Source organism: Coregonus clupeaformis, chromosome 2 (assembly GCF_020615455.1).
Source record: "Coregonus clupeaformis isolate EN_2021a chromosome 2, ASM2061545v1, whole genome shotgun sequence".
Classification (NCBI taxonomy): Eukaryota; Metazoa; Chordata; class Actinopteri; order Salmoniformes; family Salmonidae; genus Coregonus; species Coregonus clupeaformis.
This window is the reverse complement of record NC_059193.1, coordinates 21265428-21276092: the sequence shown is the minus strand read 5'-3', so window position 1 is coordinate 21276092 and position 10665 is coordinate 21265428. Positions and strand designations below refer to the sequence as shown.

Sequence of the window (10665 nt, the reverse complement as noted above, 5' to 3'; positions counted from 1 at the left end):
ATCATCACCACCAACCTTCCTCACCGACCTCAGGCTGATTGACACTGGGGTCCCGGTTTGATCCGGTTTCAGCTGGATCCTTCAAAACACAGTACCAGTCCAGGAGTGACCCGCCCGTCCACAACATGCCCCCTCTACCCCTCCGGAACCCCTTCCTCGGACCTCCCTCAACCCCTCCCCCCTTACATCCATATCCCTCCACACCAACACACCTTCAGCAATAACTCTTCTCAAGGATTCAATAATTGGATTGGTATATTTCTAGAATTTATTTGTTTGTGAAAGCAAACATTTTTTTTGCTGTTGATCTGTTATGATTGTAGGTCTTTTTGTTTTGAGTAGCATTTCTGCAGTGAGGCTGGACTGTGAGGCCAGCTGTTTTCTCCCTGGTTGTTGTGATCAGTGAGAGAGGAGTGAAGGTTTGGCCCAGTGTTCATTAGTCTGATATTACTGATGTCTGTTTCTGACATCTCTCTCTCTCTCTCTGTGTCTCTCTCTCTCTCTTGGTGTCTCTGTCTCTTTCTCGGTCTCTCTCTCTTGCTCTCTCTCTCTTGCTCTCTCTCTCTCTCCTGCTCTCTCTCCTGCTCTCTCTCTCCTGCTCTCTCTCTCCTGCTCTCTCTCTCCTGCTCTCTCGCTCTCTCTCATTTGAGAAAATATGGAAAATGTATACAACAAGACAACACGACACCAAGCTTCTATTGGCCTGATCCCAGATCTGTATCTGTAGACAAGTCAGCTAGCTTTTGCCAAGTTATCTAAATCTAGTCAGATCTGGGACCAGGCTATCTGATTCCCTGTCTGTCTGTTGGCTAGTGTAGGGATGAATAATGTTATTGTAGAGCTGAAATCTTAATGAAGCATGTTACATCTGTCTCCACTGCCTCTGCTGTGTCAGACCCTTTATGTCTGTCTGTCTCTCTTCTCCGTAAGATGGTGAAACCTCTCCTTTGGCAGGCGATAACTCGCTTCCCTGTTTTTACGTCCCCTTTTGATGATGTAATGGCCGAGCTCCTTTGTTCCAGCTCCAATCACTTCCTGTTGAAAGGTCAGATGGATGGCGTCCTATGGACTCTGTATCATCACTTTACACATGGTCTTATACTCAACAGTTAGGTGAACCGTTTGTCCTGTAAAGGAAGACCCCTGAAACGGTGTGGAGCTTCAACATCATGTGAGAACAGTTTCATATCAGTTGGATAGTGGATTGGAATTTCACTTCATACAAAAAGGCTGAATTATTGTGTAAGGACATTTTTGTTTTTCAGAGGCACTTAACGCTGAGTATGCGCGCGCACACACACACACACACACACACCCACCCAGAGTGAGCTTGCAACATTGTTCACTTGAGCCCAGTGGGCAGACTATAGCAGGGTTTCCCAACCTTGGTCCTGGGGCCCCCCCCCCCTGGGTGCACATTTTGGTTTTTGCCCTAGCACTACACAGCTGATTCAAATAATCAAAGCTTGATGATGAGTTGGTTATTTGAATCAGCTGTGTAGTACTAGGGCATAAACCAAAACGTGCACCCGGGGGGACCCAGAACCGAGGTTGGGAAACCTTGGCCTAGAGCAGCACAGGTCAGGTGTGTAGGACAGAGGTTTGGCCAGCAGGGGGGGCCACTACCATGTGAATGCTCAGTCAGGCTGTGCTCAGATGGCTGCAGTGATTTGGCTGCAGCGTTGAGTGGTGTATAACCAGCCAGACAGCTAGCTCTGGCGCACCCTGGGTTTTCCTAACTCATCAACACAGCAGTCAGCCATAGGGCAGGTGATGTACAACACAGGTTTGGTGTGACATCGAATACCGCTGACTTCCAAAGACAACAGGGACAGGTGACAAGGCATGGACTCGCTCTATTTCTCCCCGACCTCTCTCCTTTATACTCAGTCCATCCCCAACCCCTCTCTCTCTCTCACCCCCTCTCTCTCTCTCTCTCACCCCATCCAGCCCCTGAAGAACTCTGCTCTCCACTAGCGCTTTATCAGCCTGTGTGGATCCACCCATCCCTTTAAGATAGGACCGGCAGTGTAGCCAGCGTGTGGATCCACCCATCCCTTTAAGATAGGACCGGCAGTGTAGCCAGCGTGTGGATTCAACCATCCCTTTAACAAGACAAAGGGATTCACCGTTCCCTTTAAGAACAAGGGTGGAGTGTATCGAGTGTGTTTATTCTTCCATACTCTAGTGGCTTTTCGAAGGAGACAGTCTGTGTGGATCCACCCATGGCTGTATTGACAAGTCATCGTTGTCTTTCTAAAGGAGTAGTCCCTACGATTAACTCTTAATGCCGTCGTCTCTCTCTTCGTATCAAGGGAATACCTTTCTAGTACCTCAGTAACAGATATTGAATGTACGTTCAAACCCTTTTATTTTCTTGTACAGCTTTTCTAGTGACCTCTTTGCTATTCCTGGGAGGGTTGTGAAAATTGTAGCAATGACGACGATAAATGAAAACCCCACTAACCCAATGACCAAACTGGATAGGTTTCTTATCTCTCTTTGCATTTGATCTTGTATACTTCATTTGCTTCTGTGAAAAACTAGCACAATGCTTTCCCGTGATTTTTAATTGGACATTAGATTCCATCTGACAAGTTTCTTCAACCTGCCGTTCTACAGAATAATGTAACTTGGAGGCAAATTCAAAGCGTCAGCTTGATCTGTTAGTTTCCTTTTCTAGAATATAGAACTAGATGCCTTTCTATTCTCCTTAATGCTGCTCGAGCTATTGTGCATGTGAGGTATTTTTGGAGGGTAAATGCTATTGGCTTAAAGATTGTGTTATGTTGTTGTCCACCCTTTGCTCCCCAGTGCTTAACCCTTAACCCTTAACCCAAGTTGCCATTTTGTGGTGGTCAGTAACCAGTGATGTACAGTTTTTCCCTTTCCTATCAGAGTCTGAGGACATGGGAGTGTACCTGTGTCCAGACATTATAGGCTCCTGTCTCATGTGATTATATATATATATATATATATATTTATATATATATATATTTTAATATCCCCAATATTTTGAATTATGAGCATAAATTGTGATCTTAAATTGCCGTTGATGATATTGATGACATATTTAGGTTTTCAGTTCAGCACTCACTGTGTTTTTGAAACCATTCTGTTTTTTTGTTTTCTTTTGTAATCTATCAATGTGTTCTACATGTTGTACTGAAACATTTCAGAAACAAACAAAAAAATCCCATTTGAAACGTTTTGTGAAAAGTGTTTTGTCCTAGCCACTCTGCCATACGTAGCTTAGCCGCCCTATCCAGCCGGAAACCTCTGGGCCTTAACTCTCCCTTTAAAGTAGCGGTAGAGTTGCCATGGAAACACTTACTGCCTTAATCACAGTTGACCACAGTAGGTGAGGTAGGAGACACAGCCGGACGTCAGACTAACAACTAACACTTTACGGTCTGTATTCAATCAATACTGGTGAAAGGGTTTGCCGTATTATTCTTAAGTAACACTCTCCGAAAAAAGCACATTTTAATTGATATGCAGTTGTCTTTTAGTTTGAAACTGCAAATGATTTGTTGAGTACATCAATTAAAATATGCATTCTTTCAGTGCAGAATAATAAATGTCTGACTTAACCAGGTAACCTGGTTAACCGTTTTGATTGAATATGCCCTACATGTAACCCAGCAGGTCACTGGCAGTGCTACAGACTGAAGGAAAGTCCACCTGATATTTCACTCTGGGGTGTGAGAATGTTCCCCCTCTGCTACGGCGCTCTGAAAGGGTCTTTAATGGCCAGCCTGGAGCCTCAGCGGACACTGGTGTGGTCTGTCAGACGAGCAGCAAATGATGGACAGAATTGGTCACTTTAATCTCTCAGGGTTCAAATGCAAACGTACCCTCCTGCACACTCTCTCTCTCTCTCCCTCTCCATCCGTTTCATGTTCCACACTCCTGCAGTCTCTCTCCCCGTCCGTTTCGTGTTCCACCCTCCTGCAGTCATTTTTTCTTCTCTGTTTCGTGTTCCACCCTCCTGCAGTCTCTCTCCCTGTCTGTTTCGTGTTCCACTCTCCTGCAGTCTCTCTCCCTGTCTGTTTCGTGTTCCACCCTCATGCAGTCTCTCTCCCTGTCTGTTTCGTGTTCCACCCTCCTGCAGTCTCTCTCCCTGTCTGTTTCGTGTTCCACCCTCCTGCAGTCTCTCTCCCTGTCTGTTTCGTGTTCCACCCTCCTGCAGTCTCTCTCCCTGTCTGTTTCGTGTTCCACCCTCCTGCAGTCTCTCTCCCTGTCTGTTTCGTGTTCCCACCCTCCTGCAGTCTCTCTCCGTCTGTTTCGTGTTCCCACCCTCCTGCAGTCTCTCTCCGTCTGTTTCGTGTTGTACCCTCCTCAGAATGTAGAGCAGTCTCCTGACCTCCAGAAGCCCTCACCATTCTGTCCTTCCCTTCCTCCCTTTGTGAGTTCTGTATTTGGTTTTACCGTCTGTTCTGTTCTTTGGCACTGACATCTAACCTTAATCTAATAATGAATGAATGAATGAATGTTTTAAATTAGCTGTGTGTAATGTTGAAATTTGGGAAATGTATTTTTACAACATGTGAACATGATTATTTTTTGGGGGGGTCTTTCACTCTTTGTTATGAATTAATTGATTTTCTTTCACCAGACTGCAAAAACCTTAAAAAATATATAGAAAAACAGTCTCCTGTAACTAGGCTCTTAAGCTTTCTTTTTGTTTTGCTTACTTTTCTATTAGAAACAATCATGTTTGTGATGGTAAACTCCACACCATATTTTAATAAAATCTAAAAAATTAACCCTTTGCTTTCTCGCGCTGCTTTCTTCTGTTGAGGGTAGTGGTCTTTCAGTCTCTCTCTCTGTGTGTGTGAAACCTTTAACTGATTTGACTGGCAGTTGCTCTTGCTTCATCTGAAGAGTGAATTTAGCTACAGCCTGTGCAGTGTGTCCTCAAACTCTGAGAACAAGGAGAATCTTCTATCATATTGCCTGTATAGATATTACCCTCAGCCTTAAGCTTTACGAGATTCATTCAGTGTGTGTATACTTGTGTGAGAGGTTTGCAGTATAGCAGTGTTGACCCATGTGTGCTGCCTGCCTTTCTCCTGTTTATGAAGTCCAGCCCTGGGGATAGGAGCAGGGTTTACAAACCCCTGGCCCCCCTAACTAAGTGTTTACAACCTATGTATCTGTCTTTATATGGGCACTGGGGTGATGCAGTGCCAAGCGCTCCAGAGCTCACGGCAGCTTTACGAGTAGGCAGGCATGGTGGGGGTGCAGGCAGGGGAGAAGGGTACAGTCATACCATAATGTGGCTGAGAAGAGGGAATGCCAACTCCAAAATTGCTACCACATGTACCATCCCTAATCCCTGATGAGAGAATGGTCTAAACCTCATGGTCCCATCGCTGGAGGGAGGCCCCCTTGGAGGTACTCTGTCTAACAGGATACTCCCCTAGGCTGAGCTAAGGCACCCTTAGGAGAAGGCTATCTTGGGTGCACACTTGCATGGACGCTACCTAGGATGCAATGCCACCTTAGATTAACGTGAAACGTTTTATGACTAGCCCATTTAATATGTTCTCCCTACTACCTCTGAAGAATTTCCTCAGAGTCCTATGCCCTCAGACCAACACTCCATCTCTCTACCAGATAAACAACACTGTAGGCTTGTAACTAGCTGGGAGAGGAGGAGGTGGAGTGGGAGGAAGAGGTGGACAGGATGTGAGTTTGTTTTCCTCTTGACTTGTTTATTTTACTTCCTTACAACGAACTGCATTTTCCATAGGTCAGTATTTCCATAGGTCAGTATTTCCATAGGTCAGTAGTTCAATAGGTCAGTACACAGCAACTGTAGTCCCTTCCTGGTTGCTGTTATACATTACATTGCATCATATGGAGTGAAATATACAGTTTATTGCAGATTCTAGAAGGTATACTACCTTTCTCAACAGTTAGCTAGTTTTAAGGGCCTTTGGTGTTCACTTGTCATGAAAGTCCATTTATAGCCTTGGTTTCTCAAATGACTGCCTCGCCTGGTTCACCAACTACTTCTCAGATAGAGCTCAATGTGTCAAATCGGAGGGCCTGTTGTCTGGACCTCTGGCAGTCTCTATGGGGGTGCCACAGGGTTTAATTCTTGGGCCGACTCTTTTCTTCGTGTATATCAATGATGTCGCTCTTGCTGCTGGTGACTCTCAGATCCACCTCTACGCAGACGACACCATTTTGTATACATCTGGCCCTTCATTGGACACTGTGTTAACAAACCTCCAAACGAGCTTCAATGCCATACAACACTCCTTCTGTGGCCTCCAACTGCTCTTAAACGCTAGTAAAATGAAATGCATGCTCTTCAATCGAACGCTGCTTGCACCCGCCCGCCCGACTAGAATCACTACTCTCGGCGGGTCTGACCTAGAGTATGTGGACAACTACAAATACCTAGGTGTCTGGTTAGACTGTAAACTCTCCTTCCAGACTCACATTAAGAATCTCCAATCCAAAGTAAAATCTAGAATCGGCTTCCTATTTCGCAACAAAGCCTCCTTCACTCATGCTGCCAAACATGCCCTCGTAAAACTGACTATCCTACCGATCCTTGACTTGATGTCATTTACAAAATAGCCTCCAACACTACTCAGCAAATTGGATGTAGTCTATCACAGTGCCATCCGTTTTGTCACCAAAGCCCCATATACTACCCACCACTGTGACCTGTACGCTCTTGTTGGCTGGTCCTCACTACATATTCGTCGCCAAACCCACTGGCTCCAGGCCATCTATAAATCACTGCTAGGCAAATCCCCGCCGTATCTTAGCTCATTGGTCACCATAGCAACACCCACCCGTAGTATGCGTTCCAGCAGGTATATCTCACTGGTCATCCCCAAAGCCAACACCTCCTTTGGCCGCCATTCCTTCCAGTTCTATGCTGCCAATGATTGGAACGAATTTCAAAAATCTCTGAAGCTGGAGACTCTTATCTCCCTCACTAACTTTAAGCATCAGTTGTCAGAGCACCTTACCGATCACTGCACCTGTACACAGCCCATCTGAAATTAGCCCACCCAACTACCTCATCCCCATATTGTTATTTATTTTGCTAATTTGCACCCCAGTATCTCTATTTGCACATCATCTCTTGCACATCTATCATTCCAGTGTTAATACTAATTGTAATTATTTTGCACTATAGCCTATTTATTGCCTTACCTCCATAACTTGCTACATTTGCACACACTGTATATATATTTTCTGTTGTATTTTTGACTTTATGTTTTGTTTTACCCCATATGTAACTCTGTGTTGTTGTTTTTATCGCACTGCTTTGCTTTATCTTGGCCAGGTCGCAGTTGTAAATGAGAACTTGTTCTCAACTGGCTTACCTGGTTAAATAAAGGTAAAATAAAAAAATATGAGTGTGTTACGGTCATTGAGCTCTCTTCCTGTATAGTCACTGTTGGGGTGCCAACCACACTGCTTTCGTGAGAAGCCTTCGCCAGGGGGAGAGCAGGTTGCGTAACAAACTCTTTTCTGACGGAGGCCCGGGGAGAAAACATATTTTTAACAGGCTGATTCACTGGCCTCTGTGCTCACTGTTTCCCACTCAGAGCTGGTTGTTGTGCAACAGACTGGGCTGCTCTGCTCTCTGTCCTCTATCCCCAGCCCTGGTGCTGCATTCCCCTGTCAGACCCCACACTGACCCTGGACCAGGATATTTATCTGGCGCTTGTGTGTGTTATACAGGGGGTGGGGGAATGCTGATCCCCAGAGACATCAATGCAACCTTGGAATACATTGGTGGACCTGTAAAAATGGACTTTAGGGAAGTTGATTGGTTACTGTCATGGAGGGTTGGGGTCATATGATGGGAAATAGGGTATTTATTTTGGGGTTGTCACTGAAGACCAGACTACATCCTGTCAGCTAGAAACCTCTGTTTTGTTTACTAACTAGCTTTACTTATAAAAAGCTTTAGGTAGGTCAGTAATAAAAAAAACATTTGGGATCCACTGGTCGAGCCTAGGGCCAGGAGCCCTAGAGAGAAGCTCCATGGATGAGGTAAGCTGTGGAAGGTTATATTGTCTAAGTGAGATTGAAACGTTCAATCCAGGGATTGTTTTAGCAACCCAAAGATGAGACAGCTAATATTTACCCATCCCCCATCTAAATATTAGTCTTTACAATGGATGGCTTGGAGATGACATCATCAGGGGTCACATTGGTAGAGTTCTGTGTTTATTTCCGATAACAACTACAACATTGTATCTGGCCTACTTTCTCCATCCCTGCTATCCTTTATTAGGGTGTCTCAATAATGGAGTTCTGAACCCTAAACTCCAGCTGTGGCTAGTATGGCATAAACCCAGCTGATGTGGTTATGGCACCAGACATTGTTTTTCAATGTTATTCTCTCAATTGGCTTCTGGCACTTTTACTTGGCAAGTGTTAGTGAGTGTTTGACGAGGGGACTGTGTGTGTGTGTGTGTGTATGTGTATGCCTATCGATGTGTGTGCCGGTTCGATATCAATTGTTTAGAGTATGTGTGACGTGCGGCAAGTGGTAAACTGCTCTGTGGAAGTCCTCATTCTGCTGTCACAGGCCAGTATGATGTTCAGTGCCGGTGTGTATGTTGCAGTTTTTTATGCGTGTGTGTGTTTGGTGTGCATGTCTCTGTGTGTGTGTAAATGTACAGTGCCTTCGGAAAGTATTCTGACCCATTGACTTTTTCAACATTTTGTTACGTTTCAGCCTTATTCTAAAATGGATTTAAAAAATAATCATCCTCAGCAATCTACACACAATACCAAATAATGACAAAGCGAAAACAGGTATTTAGACATTTTTGCAAATTTATACAAAAAAAATAGAAAAGTATTCAGACTTTTTACTATGAGACTCGAAATTGAGCTCAAGTGCATCCTGTTTCCATTGATCATCCTTGAGATGTTTCTACAACTTCATTGAAGTCCACCTGTGGTAGATTCAATTGATTGGACATGATTTGGAAAGGCACACACCTGTCTATATAAGGTTCCATAGTTGACAGTGCATGTCAGAGCACAAAGCAAGCCATGAGGTCAAAGGAATTGTCCGTAGAGCTCCGAGACAGGATTGTGTCGAGGCACAGATCTGGGGAAGTGTACCAAAACATTTCTTTAGTATTGAAGGTCCCCAAGAACACAGTGGCTTCCATCATTCTTAAATGGAAGAAGTTTGGAACCACCAAGACTCTTCCTAGAGCTGGCCGCCCAGCCAAACTGAGCAATCGGGGGGGAAAGGGTCTTGGTCAGGGAGGTGACAGAGTTCCTCTGTGGAGATGGGAGAACCTTCCAGAAGGACAACCATCTCTGCAGCACTCCACCAATTAGGCCTTTATGGTAGAGTGACCAGACGGAAGCCACTCCTCAGCAAAAGGCACATGACAGCCCACTTGGAGTTTGCCAAAAGGCACCTCAAGATTCTCTGGTCTGATTAAACCAAGATTTAACTCTTTGGCCTGAATGCCAAGCGTCACGTCTGGAGGAAACCTGGCACCATCCCTACGGTGAAGCATGGTGGTGGCAGCATCATGCTGTGGGGATGTTTTTCAGCGGCAGGGACTGGGAGACTAGTAGGATCGAGGCAAAGATGAACGGAGCAAAGTACAGAGAGATCCTTGATGAAAGCTGCTCCAGAGCGCTCAGGACTTCAGACTGGGGCGAAGGTTCACCTTCCAACTGGACAACGACCCTAAGCACACAGCCAAGACAACACAGGAGTGGCTTCGGGTCTCTGAATGTCCTTGAGTGGCCCAGCCAGAGCCCGGACTTGAACCCGATCGAACATCTCTGGAGAGACCTGAAAATAGTTGTGCAGCAACACTCACCATCCAACCTGACAAAGTTTGAGATGAACTGCAGAGAAGAATGGGAGAAACTCCCCAAATACAGGTGTGCCAAGCTTGTAGCATCATACCCAGAAAGACTCGATGCTGCCAAAGGTGCTTCAACAAAGTACTGAGTAAAAGTTCTGAGTACTTATGTAAATGTAATTCTGTTTTTTATTTGTAATAAATTAGCAGGAATTTGTTGACCTGTTTTTGCTTTGTCATTATGGGGTTTTGTGTGTAGATTGATGAGGGGGGAAAAAACTATTTAATCAATTTTAGAATAAGGCTGTAACCTAACAAAATTTGGAAAAAGTCATGGGGTCTGAATACTTTCCGAAGGCCCTGTGTGTGTGAGACGTTCTCCTTTAGGCCAATGTGAGTCAGCCAGTGTGGACGCCCATCTCTGTCATTAATCAGCGGGCAGGGGAAGTCTAGGTTTTCCCGTAACCTACATTCAGCAAGAGAGAAGGTCAGAGGAGAGATGAAACCTGGTGGAGAGAGGGAGATTGGGGGGGTAAAGAGGGCTTGAGAGGGGGAGAGAGAAGAGGGGATAAAACGAGAGAGAGGGATGGAGTGAAAGGAGGAGAAATGGAGATAGAGAGAAACAAGGAGCGATGGAAGATAAGTGTGGAACATTCTTTGGCTTAAATCATTCCTCCATCTATCTCTCCTCTTCCTCCTCACCTTCTCGCTTCCAGTTGTTTCCTAATAGAGGGTTCACTGTGAGGCAATAGTGGTCCAGTAACCCAGGCTGCTTCTCATCATTCCATCATAGAACAGTTTAGGAGAAGGACCATCCTTAGCTGTGGGATAAGCCCAG

The 10665-nt window shown here is 45.1% G+C and overlaps 1 protein-coding gene across 3 annotated transcripts in view; it reads left to right on the top strand.

Annotated features, from left to right (window-relative positions):
- The window catches only part of LOC123493080 (C-terminal-binding protein 2), a 21845-nt gene extending 21304 nt beyond the window's left edge, over nucleotides 1-541 (top strand). For all 3 annotated transcript variants that reach the window (XM_045226916.1, XM_045226918.1, XM_045226919.1), the window contains one exon: nucleotides 1-541. This exon is cut by the window's left edge and continues 242 nt beyond it. The gene's annotated coding sequence lies outside the window, so the exon portion shown is untranslated.
- The last annotated feature ends 10124 nt before the right edge of the window (nucleotides 542-10665 follow it).